Source organism: Macaca nemestrina, chromosome 15 (assembly GCF_043159975.1).
Source record: "Macaca nemestrina isolate mMacNem1 chromosome 15, mMacNem.hap1, whole genome shotgun sequence".
Lineage (NCBI taxonomy): Eukaryota > Metazoa > Chordata > Mammalia > Primates > Cercopithecidae > Macaca > Macaca nemestrina.
Genome location: NC_092139.1, coordinates 99,973,201 through 99,986,539, shown reverse-complemented (window position 1 = coordinate 99,986,539; position 13,339 = coordinate 99,973,201). Strand labels below are relative to the sequence as shown.

Below are 13,339 nucleotides of genomic sequence, written 5' to 3'. Positions count from 1 at the left end.
CACACCATTATCAGCTTCTGGGACCTAAGAGGCTGCTAGTGGGAGTGGGGCAACGGGGAGCCGGTCTGGAAAAGGCAACTGGTCATTCAACTGCAGCCCAAAGGCACAACTGCCACCCCAGACAGCCAAGGCTGGACAAGGGCAGGGGGACAGCCAGTAGCTAGGAGCTCACACTGTGGAGGGAGCCTGCTTGTGTTGAGACCCCAGCTGTACCCTGACTGTTTATCTACGGAGCCTGGACAAGTTAACTGCTCAGTGTCTGTTTCCCTAGCTCTAAAATGGGGATAGCAATTGTAATTGTGCCTATCATAAATGGGTGTGAATTTGTCAGTGTTTAGTGCATTATACTGAGAGCAAGTGCCTTGCCCATTGTGGGTACCCAGCGAGCCAATTTACACCCCCTCAGAGGAGAGCCATCAACAGGCATCTGAGGGACCCTGGAGCCCTGCATCCTGCAGGTGCCTGAGGTCCTGTACCTAGGAGAAGCCACTCCCCAACCCCACAGCAGTCTACAGAGCACTGTCTGGCCAGACTACACTTCTTTGTGCAGGTGTCAGGAGGGAGCTCTGGGCCTCCCTGGGCTCTGTCCTTCCCAGGCTGGACTGTAGAGAGCCCAGGACCCTGCCTTCCTTTCAGCCAGGCCCTTTTTTCCCTCCCTACCCCAAACTCACAGCCTCCTCATCACTCTCTGCCTCAGATTCCAGACTAATCTCATATGTCCTTTATCCCTGTTTACATCAGGGGCTGCAAGAAGCTCAGGTCACCCACCCACTATGGCCCTGAACACTCCTTTTCTGACCCCATCTGCTGAAACCTTTCCTCTGAGCCCTCAGGAGACCCAGGGCAGCCTCTCCCTGGAACATTCTCTCCCTTGCTGTTTGGACTGAAACCTAGTCCTCCCTGAGACCTGCTTCCCCACCCTGGGTGTCCTGCTGTGCAGAGCTGATTTCCTCACTTCCTGCCCCTCAAACCCTAACTGGAGTTAGACAGGTCCTGACAGACCATCTCCTGCACCCATTCTGAGGAGCCCTCTGGTTCCAAATCCCTGCACAGGCTCTTTGACCCCGGCCCTCTCCCTTTTCTGGCACCACTCCACCAGATTGCTCTTGCGGGGCACAATGTGGTCTCTGTGTGGCTGAACCCAACCGCCAGTCGTCAGGCTTCATCTTTCTTCAGCCATGAGCATTTCCCTTCAGTGGATCCTCACCACTTCCCCACCGGAAAGGTTTCCAGGAAACGAGGCGTTTCTTTGCAATCTTGGTTCTTCAGTCACGTGCTATTGTGCTCTTTAAAAGACTGATAAACATCTTGGTGCATGTAACCCTTTAGGGAAGTGGAAAGACACCAGGGGCTGCTGCGTATGTACCTCTCTGCCGTACCAAGTAAGACTGGCAAAGGAAACTGGACCACCAAGCCACATCCCATCACTGGAGACCTCCCCTGGCCTGCACTCATCTTGGGCCTCCCTGTCCTCTCCATGTGCTACTGGGGTGCTGATCAGGTAATTAGCGATGCTGTCACTGAACTGACTGCCCTTGGGAACTGGTGGTCCTTGGTGCATTCCAGGCCTGCCACTGTCTGAATCCACAGGCAACTCTCTGTTGTCAAGTTTCCCTTCCATTTTTACTTATTGCCTAAGTAACTTCATAAGAAATCCTATATTTAAAAGCAGTTTCTCCCACAATCCCACATAGAACACAGGAACTATTTTCCTTGCTTTTTTCTATCATTGTCTAAAAACATTTTTTTTTTTAACAAAGTAAGATCCAGCTTGGTTGACTGTATCTAATTTTTAATCTATTAAATGGGAAAATATTCTTAAAGTCTTAAAACATCAAGTGTTGGCTGGGGCAGTTAGGAAACATGTTCTCATACATGGCTGAGAATGTAAGCTGTCGTTGTCACTTTGGAGAATAATTTGTGGTGTCTCAACAAAGCTGGGCTTATTCCAAGGATGCAAGATTGAATTAGTGTTTAAAACCAAGGCAGTATAATTCAACATCAACAGAGAAAAGGAGAAATACAATGTAATCCTCTCAGTAGAGGTAGAAAAAGATACTTGATACAATTAACAAACCATTTGTGATAAATAATCTTAGCAAACCAAGACTAGAAGGAAACTTTGTTACTCTGACAAAGGGTAGCTACAAAAAACTGACATTAAATATTTAGTGCTGAAATACTCAGAGCTCTCCCACTAAGACTGGGGATGGGGGAAGAAGGCCTGATGCCTCCACTTCGACTCAAAGCTGCACTGAAGATCCTGACCAGTGTAACAAGGCAAGAAAAAGAAACAAAGTTGAAAGGAAGTTGGGAAAGGAAGAAAACAATAGGTCCTTTCTTGACCTGGTACTGCTCACCAGCGTGTGTTCACTTTGTGATATTTCATCTGTCTTTGCACTGTGATTTGTGCACTTTTCAGTAAAACACTTATTACAAATACAAAGTGAAAAAGGATGTAATTGATCTCATTCATTGACATGGATATCTATGATCCGGTACCAGTGGTTACAAAAAAAAAAAAAAAAAAAAAAAAAAAGGCTGTACCATGTTATGATTCTATTAAATGCATACATATTATACATTTTTAAAAGTTTATATATGGGAAGAATATCTTTGGAAGTTTATACACAAAAATGTTTAATATTAGTTGTCTCTGGGGAGTGGAAGTGAGAAACCGAAGGTGACCAGTACTTCTTTGGGCCCCCTTTTGTTTACTGAAAATTAAAACTAAAAATTCTGTGTGCATGGGTTCCCAGAGTGACTTATTTGAAGAACGACATTCACTTTGGTGTGTAAGATGTGGTATATTTCTAAAAGAAAAAAAACTATTTCCTTACTTTATAAGAGTTTACTTATCAAAAAGAACTAACCTGAATACCCAAATTTAACATTAAATTTCTAAGTAAAGAATATACACTTATTTAGAGGTATAATTGCTAATATTAAATAGTGTATTCCACCAGCTCCTGAAGTTTATTTTATTTGGATGCCATTATCAAGAATTAAGATGGACTTGGCCAGTCTTTTTTTAATGTTAATATTTATCACTAGCGCACAACTAAACACAATGGCTTACTGTGTTTTATACTTGATCGTTGGGACACTCATATTAGTCATTGCTTCCCAGTGCATTTTAAAATGGTCCATTTCGGGGGGGCTGTGCCTGAGATGTATTTTATGTCCCAGCAACACAGCACTGAGCATGGCATGCCAATGCTTATTGAATGGTACAACCGAAGACTGGGTGATTCTGTTTATCTGTTCTTACTCCGAGAGGCTCAACAACATGTTCTATGGAAGCATAATCCTTCAGTTGCACTCGTATATCCTTTCAGTAATTTTTCACTCCCTCAGCCAAGAGCTTCTCCATCTGGGTTTCTGCAAGACCAATTTCGAACCCATGGAGCAATGATTGGTAACACCAACCCCACTAAGCTCACACCCCCAGCTGCGGAAGCAAACTTCATCTTATGGCGAGTCTACTTCACCACTACAGGCAGTGTAGCATGTTAGGTTATAGGTTGGTCTTCGGTGTCAGAGAGATCCAGCTCTTGGTGTGTCTTGTGAATAATTTACTTAACTGAGACTCACATTCTTCATCTGTGTAATGAATATAACCGAACTAATTATGCCTCAAAGCAATTGTGATGCTTCAAGGAGGCAACATGGAGAAGTGCCCATATAGTATCCAATTCTCCATTTATATCAATTATCCTTTTGATTCTTATAACTTAAGCAGCTGCTTATTAAGTACAGTCATATGTGGCATAATGACATTTTTTGGTCAATGACAGACTGCATATATGATGGTGGTCCCATAAGATTATAAGAAAGCTGAAAATGTCCTTTTGCCTAGTAATTTCATGGCTGTAGTAATATCAGCGCAGTACATTACTTATGTGTCTGTGGTGAGGCTGGTGTAAACAAACCTACTGTGCTGCATCATTAGATTAAAACAGATTTTTTTTGGTTAAAATTTAAAAGTAAAATGCTATACAAATGAAAGACTAGCCACAGTGATGGAATTTTTAGAGAGAGATAAAACTAAGAGTCCACAAGGATTTGGAGAAATGTCTGCTCACATATGCTACTACATGAGCATGAATTGGCATGGTGATTTTGAAAAACATTTGGCATTATTCATGACAATAAAAGATATGTTCCCTTCTAATAATCTACTTCAAAGAAATGAGTGTCAGTAGTATTCCAAAACCATTGACAAAAATACTCAAAGCACCATTACTTGTCATAGCCACAATTATTAAAAAAAAGAAATTATTTTTCTTTTTTCCTGCCTCAGGTTTATTTGTACAAATAGCACATGGTGACCCCAGTCCCATTGCAGATGGCAGCCCGAGGGTGGGGTCGCACCAGTCCTTCTGTCCTCAGGCACTTTTGAGAGCCCGAGCTGGAACTGAAGCTGGAGCTGCAGCCTGGGTCTTGGTTTGATCCTTGGCCTTGGCCTTTGGCCAGCACAGCCTGAGCCCCTTAGCAATGCGGGCATGAGCACACTTCCCAAGCTTGGAATGGGCAATGTAGGCAAGTCAGTCGAGCTTACGGCTGACACCCTTTGGGATCTTGGACTTAACCTCCTTGGGCTTTACAAAGGCCTCGATAGCCTCGGCACATGCACTCATGGCTTTGGGATTGTTGGTCTGCACCTTCTTTAGGCCCTTCTTCATGTGCTTCTTGGCAAAGCGCATGTCCCTCAGGACCTTGGCGTCCACCCCCTTAGGAGATTCATATCTTTTGATCAGGGTTTCTTGATACCATTTCTGGGCCATTTTCGGGACTGGTTGTGGGTGGTGTGATCTACACCTTAAGCTGTGCCACCTGAAGTGCCTAGAATCGGAAGGAGGAAAGAATTATGTCCATCAACAGTAGAGTGGTTACATTATAATATTTGACTACAGTGGAATACTATGCAACAAGGAAATGAAAGAACTATAGTTACACTTAAGAACTTGAATGAATTTCAAAATCATGACATGAGCAAAACAGCCAGACACAAAGAAATACATATTAACTAATTCTATGCATAATAGCCCAGATCTCTGCAGAAGCCTAAACAATTCATTAGCAATCAGAGTAGTGACCTTAAGAAAGAAGTAGACTTAACGGTGTCAGAGAAATTTCAGGGAGGAACCAGGTCTGTCTTCAGGGAACATGTCTTCACAGGGGAGCTCTATCTCACCCTCTCTGATGTTTTCTTCTGGACCTTGATGTTGATTGAGGGTCTCTAATAAAGAAGGTGCTGGAGATGCCTAGGTAGTCAGAGGGGGTCTCATGAGGAAAAGCAAATGATAGGCAGCATCAAACTCAGAGTTCTGGGTCTAATGAAGTGCCCCAGACTGGATAGAGGGTGCCGTACCCACTTAGTTTTATATCTCATTATGTAAAATGAGGATCCTCCAAAGATCAAAGTCCTCAAAGTTCAGAGGGCAATTACCAACTTCCCCTTGGCATGCAGCAGAAGAACTTTTTCTCTAAGTTCAAGTAAATGCCTGTAAGAGAGCCGTGTCCCACAGAGTCCTTTCTTTACAGATGATACTCAGTGCCCAGCCCTACATCCCCTTGTTCATAACCCCAAGGAGTGCTGATTAATCCAAACCAAAGGTCTGGATGTTTCACTGGGCAGAGGAGAGCAGGCGTACTGCAAAGTACCCTTATGAACACAGCACCCTTTTAGCCCCTAGAGACAGCCGCTTACCATTGTGCCAAGAAACTTTGAGAAGAGCAAACCAGACCTCACACATATTTTCATTTTGTTTCTGATTTCATATCCCCTCCTGCAGCCCCTCAAGCAGCAGGGAGAACCTGAAGGCCCTTGGGAACCCTTTCCCATCAGATGCTACCTGGAATCATTCCCTACCTGGAGGGTCGTCCTCTTTGCCGAGGCTCCCCAGAAACAAGTCTTTAGAAACAAAAACATCAGTACAAGTCATTAGAAAGAGTGACTCACCCACTCCTCCTCCTGCAGCTGAAGCCATGCTGCCTCACACATGATCCCCTGGTCTTTGCTGTGCGTTGACAAACCTTCCTACAGCCTCTCTGGCCAGAGTCCTATACCAGCAAAATCACTTTCTCTCTTGAGACCCCCAATCCTATTTCCCAGCAGGATCCCAGAATCAGGTTTCTATACACTCAAGCAACACGTTTGTCCCTCGTGAAGTAACTTCGTGGTGCTTACTGCATTTGCTGCCATGCGATGTTAGCTGCAGTCACACAGAGGAAAACGCTGTGAGGAGCAGATTCTGCTGTGTACTTCCCACAGATCTGTTATTCCCTTGACAATGTTAGAAGACCAGAAGTGGTAGGGTGGTTGAGCCATAGGTCAACATCCTCCAAAACTGTGAGGATGCCTATGGAAAAATAAGATGTTTATTCACAGAATTTACCTTTAATGCTGATTTAATAGGCAAACACACAATGCTTAACCCAAGGAGGAAAACGTGTTGAAGAAAATGCCTCCGCATTACAGCCAATAATGGATGCTGTCCTTTAAAAACCTCCCAGTGTATCACGTATTAGTTGGGAAGACACTCCCACTGAATTTTACTCCCACAAAGAGAATTGTATATATTGTGCATAATGTGCATTGTCAGATTTTCATATCAAAATTAATTGAGAAGAAAAGAAATCAGGAAAGCAAAATATCTTTAAAACTGCACATCCTGTACATGTATCTCTGAACTTAAAGTAGAAATTAAATTTTAAAATAAATTGCCAGAGTAGGCGAATCTAGAAAAACATAAAGTAGATGAGTGGCTGCCTAGGGCCAGGGGTGTGGGGGTTGGGGAAAAGAAAGAATTGACTACTAATGGCTATTGGGTTTCTTTGAAGGGGGAATGAAAACATTCTAAAATTAGATTGTAATAATGATTACACAATCCTGTAAATATTGTAAAAACACTAAATCACCCTTATTAAATAGGTGAATTGTTTTGCATGTCAACTATGTCTCAAGAAAGCTGTTTTTTTAAAAAAATATACTTATGGTGGGTTGGGCACGGTGGCTCACGCCTGTAATCCCAGCATTTTGGGAGGCCGAAGTGAGTGGATCACCTGAGGTCAGAAGTTGGAGATGGAATATTTAGCAAGTCCATGTTGGCTGGCAAATACAACATTATTTTTCAAGAAGAAAAGGTTGCTACTGAGAAATATGCTCACTACCAGACAGTTTGTAAGTGATGCTCTCATTTTTCACTACCATCATCCAACTGGCCTCAATTGGTCATAAACTCCAGTGACTGGTTGCTAGGGTCCATGATCCATTAAGACCTGATGGATGATGGCAATCAAATATGATATTCCCTTGATATTCCCTCCAACAAAAAAAATTGTATTTGTCTTCTATAATGTACATGGTCAGATTTTTATATCTTCATTTCATTAATAAGACAAGAGGACTCAGAAAAAACATTTCTGTTCCAGACAAAGAAATGCGTCTTACCATGTCAGATGATATCTTGTCCTCCAGACCACCATATGGACCCTCATCAAGATCTTCTACAAAATCTAGGAGAACAGAGAGGGACAGTCAGTGCATTGGTGCTGCTGAGGAATCCCACTGGGAGCCTTGGGGGATGCAAAAAAAATGCATCTTACAATGTCTGATGTCATCTCCTCCAGACTTTTAACTGAACCCTGCTCCAGGTCTTCATCAGAACCTAGGAGAACATAGAGTGACAGTCAGTGCATTGGTGCTGCTGAGGAATCCCGCAAGGAGCCTTGGGGGCTGTGGGTCAGGGCTGGAGTATATGGAGGGGGGAGGTTGACAAGCATGGACTGAGATGCTGCTGGACCATTTTCCTTGGTGCTGAAGGCAGGCAAAAGAGAGGGGAAGAAAGAAATGAAACAGTCTTGGCTTTCTACCTAGGGCAACCTCATCAATGTGAAATAGTCACCTTAAGAACCGGTTAATACAGAAAGCCACTGTACTATAGAAACAGGAAGTAGATTCATGGCTGCCTAGACCCAGGGGTGTGGGAGTTGGGAAAAACGAGGAGTGACTACTGGTGGGGCTTCTTTGAGGGGGAATAAAGAGGTTCTAAGATGAGATTGTAACAATGGTTGCAAAACCCTGTAAATATAGTAAAAACGTTGAATCACCTACTTTAAATGGGTGAATTGTCTTGCATGTCAACTACTAAATCTGTTTTTTTAAAAAATGCGTACGTTGGTGGTACTGGGCTGTAGATGTTTCCTGCAATAAGAAAAAAAATAAGGAACACCATGAGGATCAGATGATGCTGGGTTCTGTTGGCAAAGGCCTTTTATTCACTTGGTGAAATAAAAAACCAGAGGTCACACACTGATCAAGTCACTGGCCCCCAAAATAAAGCATGGATGATGCTTGTGAAAAATGCATTGGGTTTTTTTGGAATATTTAGCAAGTGTCCATATTGGATGGCAAATACAAAATTATTTTTCAAGGAGAGAGGGTTGCTACTGAGAAACATACTCACTACCAGACAGTTTGTAAGTGGTGCCGTCCTTTGACTGCCATCGTAAATCAGGCCTCCATTGGTCATAACCTCCTGTGACCGGTCGCTAGAGTCCATGACCAACTGAGGCCTGATTCATGATGGCAGTCAAACATGATATTCACTTGATATTCTAGAATCCCCAGGAAAAAAAAATTCTCTTCCAGGGAAAGAATGTGTTAACAAGTTCTGATATATTCTCCACACCGCCATGTGTAGACTCCTACAGATCTTCAACAGGACCTAGGAGAACATAGAGTGATGGTCAGTGCATTGCTGCTGCTGAGGAATCCCACAAGGAGCCTTTGGGGATGTGCACCGGGGCTAGAGTGTTTGAAGGTGGGCGGTTGACAAGCATGGGCTGAGATGCTGCTGGACCATTCTCCTTGGTGTCGAAGGCAGGCAAAGGAGAGGGGCAGAAAGAATTGAAAGAGCCTTGGCTTTCTAGCTAGGGCAACCTCATCAATGTGAAATAGTCACTTTAAGAACAGTTTAATACAGAAAGGCACTGTATGGTTCAGCCACAGCATCTCATCACACCTCCTCCCCATTTGAAGGTCCAGTCAAATCCCCAATTTTATGAAATGTTACAAGATCATTTAACTTCTGTGGATCTACATATCCTGCCACTACATTTATCATCTACCCTGTTGTATTTTTCAAATTGTAGTAAAGCATACATATTTATCATTTTAATTATTAAGTGTGCATTTTAATGAGATTACATTCAATGAGTTACATTCAGGATGCTGTGTCAATGTTGAGAAAAATCTTAATTCATAATCGAAGCTTCACCTTGGGCAATGAGAGAAAAACAGCAGTGTAACATAGAACAGATGAAAAATAATGATTGCAGAATACGGTGGAATAGAAAACAGGAAATCCAGAGAAAATCAACAAAACGAAAAGCCAGTTCTTTGAAAAGATCAGTAACATTGATAAACCTCTACCACGGCTACCCACAAAGGAAAGAAGGAAGTCACAGTATACTAATAATATTAGTTTAAGAGGAGTCAAATCAAAAACTAGTAAATAATAAAGGAATATTCTGAACACATCTGTGCTCCCAAAAGTCTTCTCAGGAAAAATAGATCATCTGAATAGGCCTATATTTATTTTAGAAATGGAATCAGTGATTAATATCTTTTCAAAAAAAACACTATATTCAGATGATTTCACTGGTAAATTCTACTAAAATTCTTAAAAGAAAAATGTAATCTTACCATACAAGCAAGTAATCATAATCTGAAGTATTTCCTCAGTTACATTTTAAAAATTATGTTTCCAAACAAGACACAGGAAGGTTTCTAATAGCTGTATTCATAATTGACCAAACTGAAAGCAAATGTCTAAACATTTGAGATGTCCTTTACTGTCAAAAGTGAACCCAGCCTGGGCAGAATGGTGAAATCCCTTCTCTACAAAATAATAATAATAATAATAATAATTAACTTGCTATAGTGGCATGTGCCTTATGGCCACCTACTTGGGAGGCTGAGGTGGAAGGATCACCTGAACCTGGGGAGGTCAAGATCGCAGTGAGCTGTGATTGCACCAGTGCACTCCTGGGTGACAAATGAGACCTTTTCACACACACAAAAAAGAACTGAACTCTAAGTCGTCAGTGTTACTTTACTTGTGTAGTTGTATCACCCGCCATTGATTTAATGCATAAATTGGCACAAGTGAAATAAATGAAGAACATGACACAGCAGTTACTGAGTTTCTCTAATATGGGGCACTGAATGAATAAAGTGGAATTATTTGCTTAAGTGAATTTAGTGATTTAATTTCCACACTACCTTTATTTTCTACAGGCAAATTTTGTTCCGTCTCCATATTTTTGTTGCCTAGGACTTGGGACGGGCGGCCAAACTTGCAAGGTAGAGCAGACTTCTTATAGATTCTAGGAAATGTATTATAATAAAGACAGTGCTTGACATGTTGCTGGCAGAGGACAGCAGAGAAATTAGTAAAAACTTATTCCCAGATGAAACTTTTGATCCCAGTTTTTACCGTCTGCTTTTCAACTCTACCTGAATTAGATTTGGGTTCTAGGAGGATTTTGCAAGGTTCATTGTACTTAAAATGGACTGTTTGTGCAGGCAGATACCTTTAATTAGATGAGACAATATAGAAAAGCCGCAGATCCAAGTCACCAAGAATGGCCTGGGTTCAAATCCTATTTGGCATCTGCACATATCAGGGAAAGTGAAATGAACCCCTCTGTGCCTCAGTTCCCTATTCTGAGATGTGGGAATGTTAGTAGATCTATGCTATAGACCTACTAAGATCTATTGGGCTAAAAACGATGAGATACAGATAAAGGCTTAAGAAGACTCATGCTTTGTAAATGCCCAGAAGTGTTCAATCATTCAATGTCTGGAAGAATAGTCCAGATACTTGGTAGTGGTAGGATACAGAGAGGGAGCGTGTATGGCTCCCAGGCAGGGGAGGGTGGAAAGTGACTTCACTGTTTCCATGGGCATGATGCTTTCCGGCTCGTGAAAGAAATCTGTCATTTCCTTGATCCCCAAATTATCCCCGAGGGATGGGCAGAGCAGGGGCTACAACCCGTATTTTCCAAGTCAATGAATTAAACCTTAAGACGTTTTGAGTGACTTGCCCAGAGTTACCACAGTGAGGCATGAAGATCTGGGGCAAAAATGTAGTTATTTCCCTGGGGACAGAGGTCCCTCAACACCTGAGTCCTCTAGATCATGCCTTGGACCCTGAACTGAGAGCTCTTCTCACAAGCTTTGTCAAATCCTGCTGCCCCAATATTTCTATGGGATGATTGATGCCCTGGAGAGGTGGCAGGTGGCTTACTGCATTTACTCACCTGCTCTATTATCCCTGTGTTGTCACTTTGATTAGCGTTATGACCCATCAGACAAACACATAAGTTCTCTCAGTTGCGATGCACAGTCTGAGATTTTACCTAAATCCACTCTTTCCACCCATCAGGTGATTCTCATCTGCTGACCTGGAGGTGGCCTGCCATGTAAGAGGACACACAGCATACCATGGAGCTGCTGCGTGCCCCAGTCCTGTGCACACTCACGCCTTGCTTCTGCTTTCCCAGCTCTGACAATCCCAAGTCTGGCTTCCAAAGCAATCCTGTACTTCCCTCTCAGTTCTCAGACTTGCCTGAACTGTTCTACGTTTTAATCACTGTTGTAGTGACCATGACTGAGCTGTGACATTTGACATATCATACTATATTGTTATCCATTGATAGATTTAACAGCATATAACTTCATTTTTCAGACTTTTAGGAACATTTCTGGGCTAGGTGTGCTGGCTCATGGCTGTAATCCTGACATTTTTGGAGGCTAAGGCAGGAGGATTGCTTGAGGTCAGAAGTTTGAGACCAGCCTGGGCAACATCGTGAGGCCTCTTCTCTAGAAAACATATTTTAAAAATTAGCCAGGTGTGGTGGTGAGCTCTGGTATACCTAGCTCCGTGGAAGACTGATGTGGGAGGATCGTTTGAGCCAAGGAGTTTGAGGCTGCGGTGAGCTATGATCGTGCTACTGCACTCTAGCCTGGGTGACAAAGCAAGACCCTGTCTCTTAAAAATAAAAAGCATTACTGAGTTACAAGTATCTCCATCTTATTTCTCATTATCTAATGTTACTGTTTTAATCCTGAGGCTTAACTCCTTTAATAAACTAAAGGCAAGATTTTTTTAAAAAGGTAGTATCCAAAGCAGCCCATATGTACCTTTTAATAAATTCTAGTTTTATATGCCCTATGTCTAGAATTTACATCCTTGATCTGACTCTTACTTTTTCAAACTTTGAAAAACTCAGTTTATACTTCTTAGAATCAGCCTTCTCATATGTAACACAAGAAAAATTACCATATAACACCTAACTTAAAACATAGGATCAAATAATATGTAAGAGCCATCTATATACTACATAATGCACAATCAATTACAAAGCAAAACTTTCTCAAATTAACTGAAAGGCGAAAAGTAAAACAGTTAACATCCTTTGCAAACCTATAGCAAAATAACATTTTGAGAAAATACGCACTTCGGCTACCCACTGAAGTTAAGGAGAGAAAACAGTCCCGTCATCAAGAATTCCCCAGCGTTGTTTTTTGTTTGTTTTAATAATCACACATTATTCCCCCTGCTTTCTTTTGTGTATATTACTGCGTGTTCTCCCTTTTTCCTTTTCTGTATAACCTATCTTGGGAATCAGTCGGTAGCAGTATAAAGACATCTTACCCTTGTTTACAGCTCCGTAGTTCTCCTTTAGGTGGAAGTACCAGCTAATTTTACTAGGCCCTTACTAGACATTTCAGTTATTTCCCATATTGAGCTACGGAAAACAATGCGACAAGGACTTTCTGCATAGGTTGTTTCATATTTACGGAGTATACCTTCAGGATAAAACGCCTCCAAGTAGTGTTTCCAGTTTAACTGTATCTGCAAGGTTGTGAGATTGTGCCAAATTCCCCTTCGTGGAGTCGAGCCATTTTGCATTTTCACCAGCACTATATGAATGCAACTTCCCTTACAGCCAAACCAAAGAATGTATTGCCGTGTTCTTGGAATTTCCCTCAATAGGAGAGACACTGCAGTATAGTTGTCATTTGCCTTTCTCTTATGTGTGAAGACGTGTTTAAGGATCATCTGCATTTCTTTTCCTGTGACTTGTCTACTTACCACTTTATTATCTTTCAGATTCACTTGAATCTAAAGATTCTCAAGTCAGCCTATTTCAGGTCATTGTTTGTCTCTTCACTGTTGACTCTCACCTGAACTACCCAAACAGCCTCCTAGCTGGTCTCCCTGCTTCCACCCTTGCCTGCATTACAGTGTATTCTCACAGAGCC

At 42.1% G+C, this 13,339-nt stretch overlaps 1 long non-coding RNA gene across 2 annotated transcripts; it reads right to left on the bottom strand.

Annotated features, from left to right (window-relative positions):
- Positions 1 to 2,527: 2,527 nt before the first annotated feature.
- LOC105494005 (uncharacterized) lies at positions 2,528 to 11,457 on the bottom strand. 2 transcript variants are annotated; one of them, XR_011614087.1, is made up of 5 exons: positions 7,612 to 11,457; positions 7,457 to 7,521; positions 5,966 to 6,365; positions 5,100 to 5,267; positions 2,528 to 4,845 (listed from the first exon to the last, which is right to left on the bottom strand). It is a non-coding gene; the product is annotated as an uncharacterized lncRNA (long non-coding RNA). The 2 variants fall into 2 exon arrangements; XR_011614088.1 differs by having other exon boundaries at positions 5,966 to 6,218.
- Between the last annotated feature and the right edge of the window lie 1,882 nt (positions 11,458 to 13,339).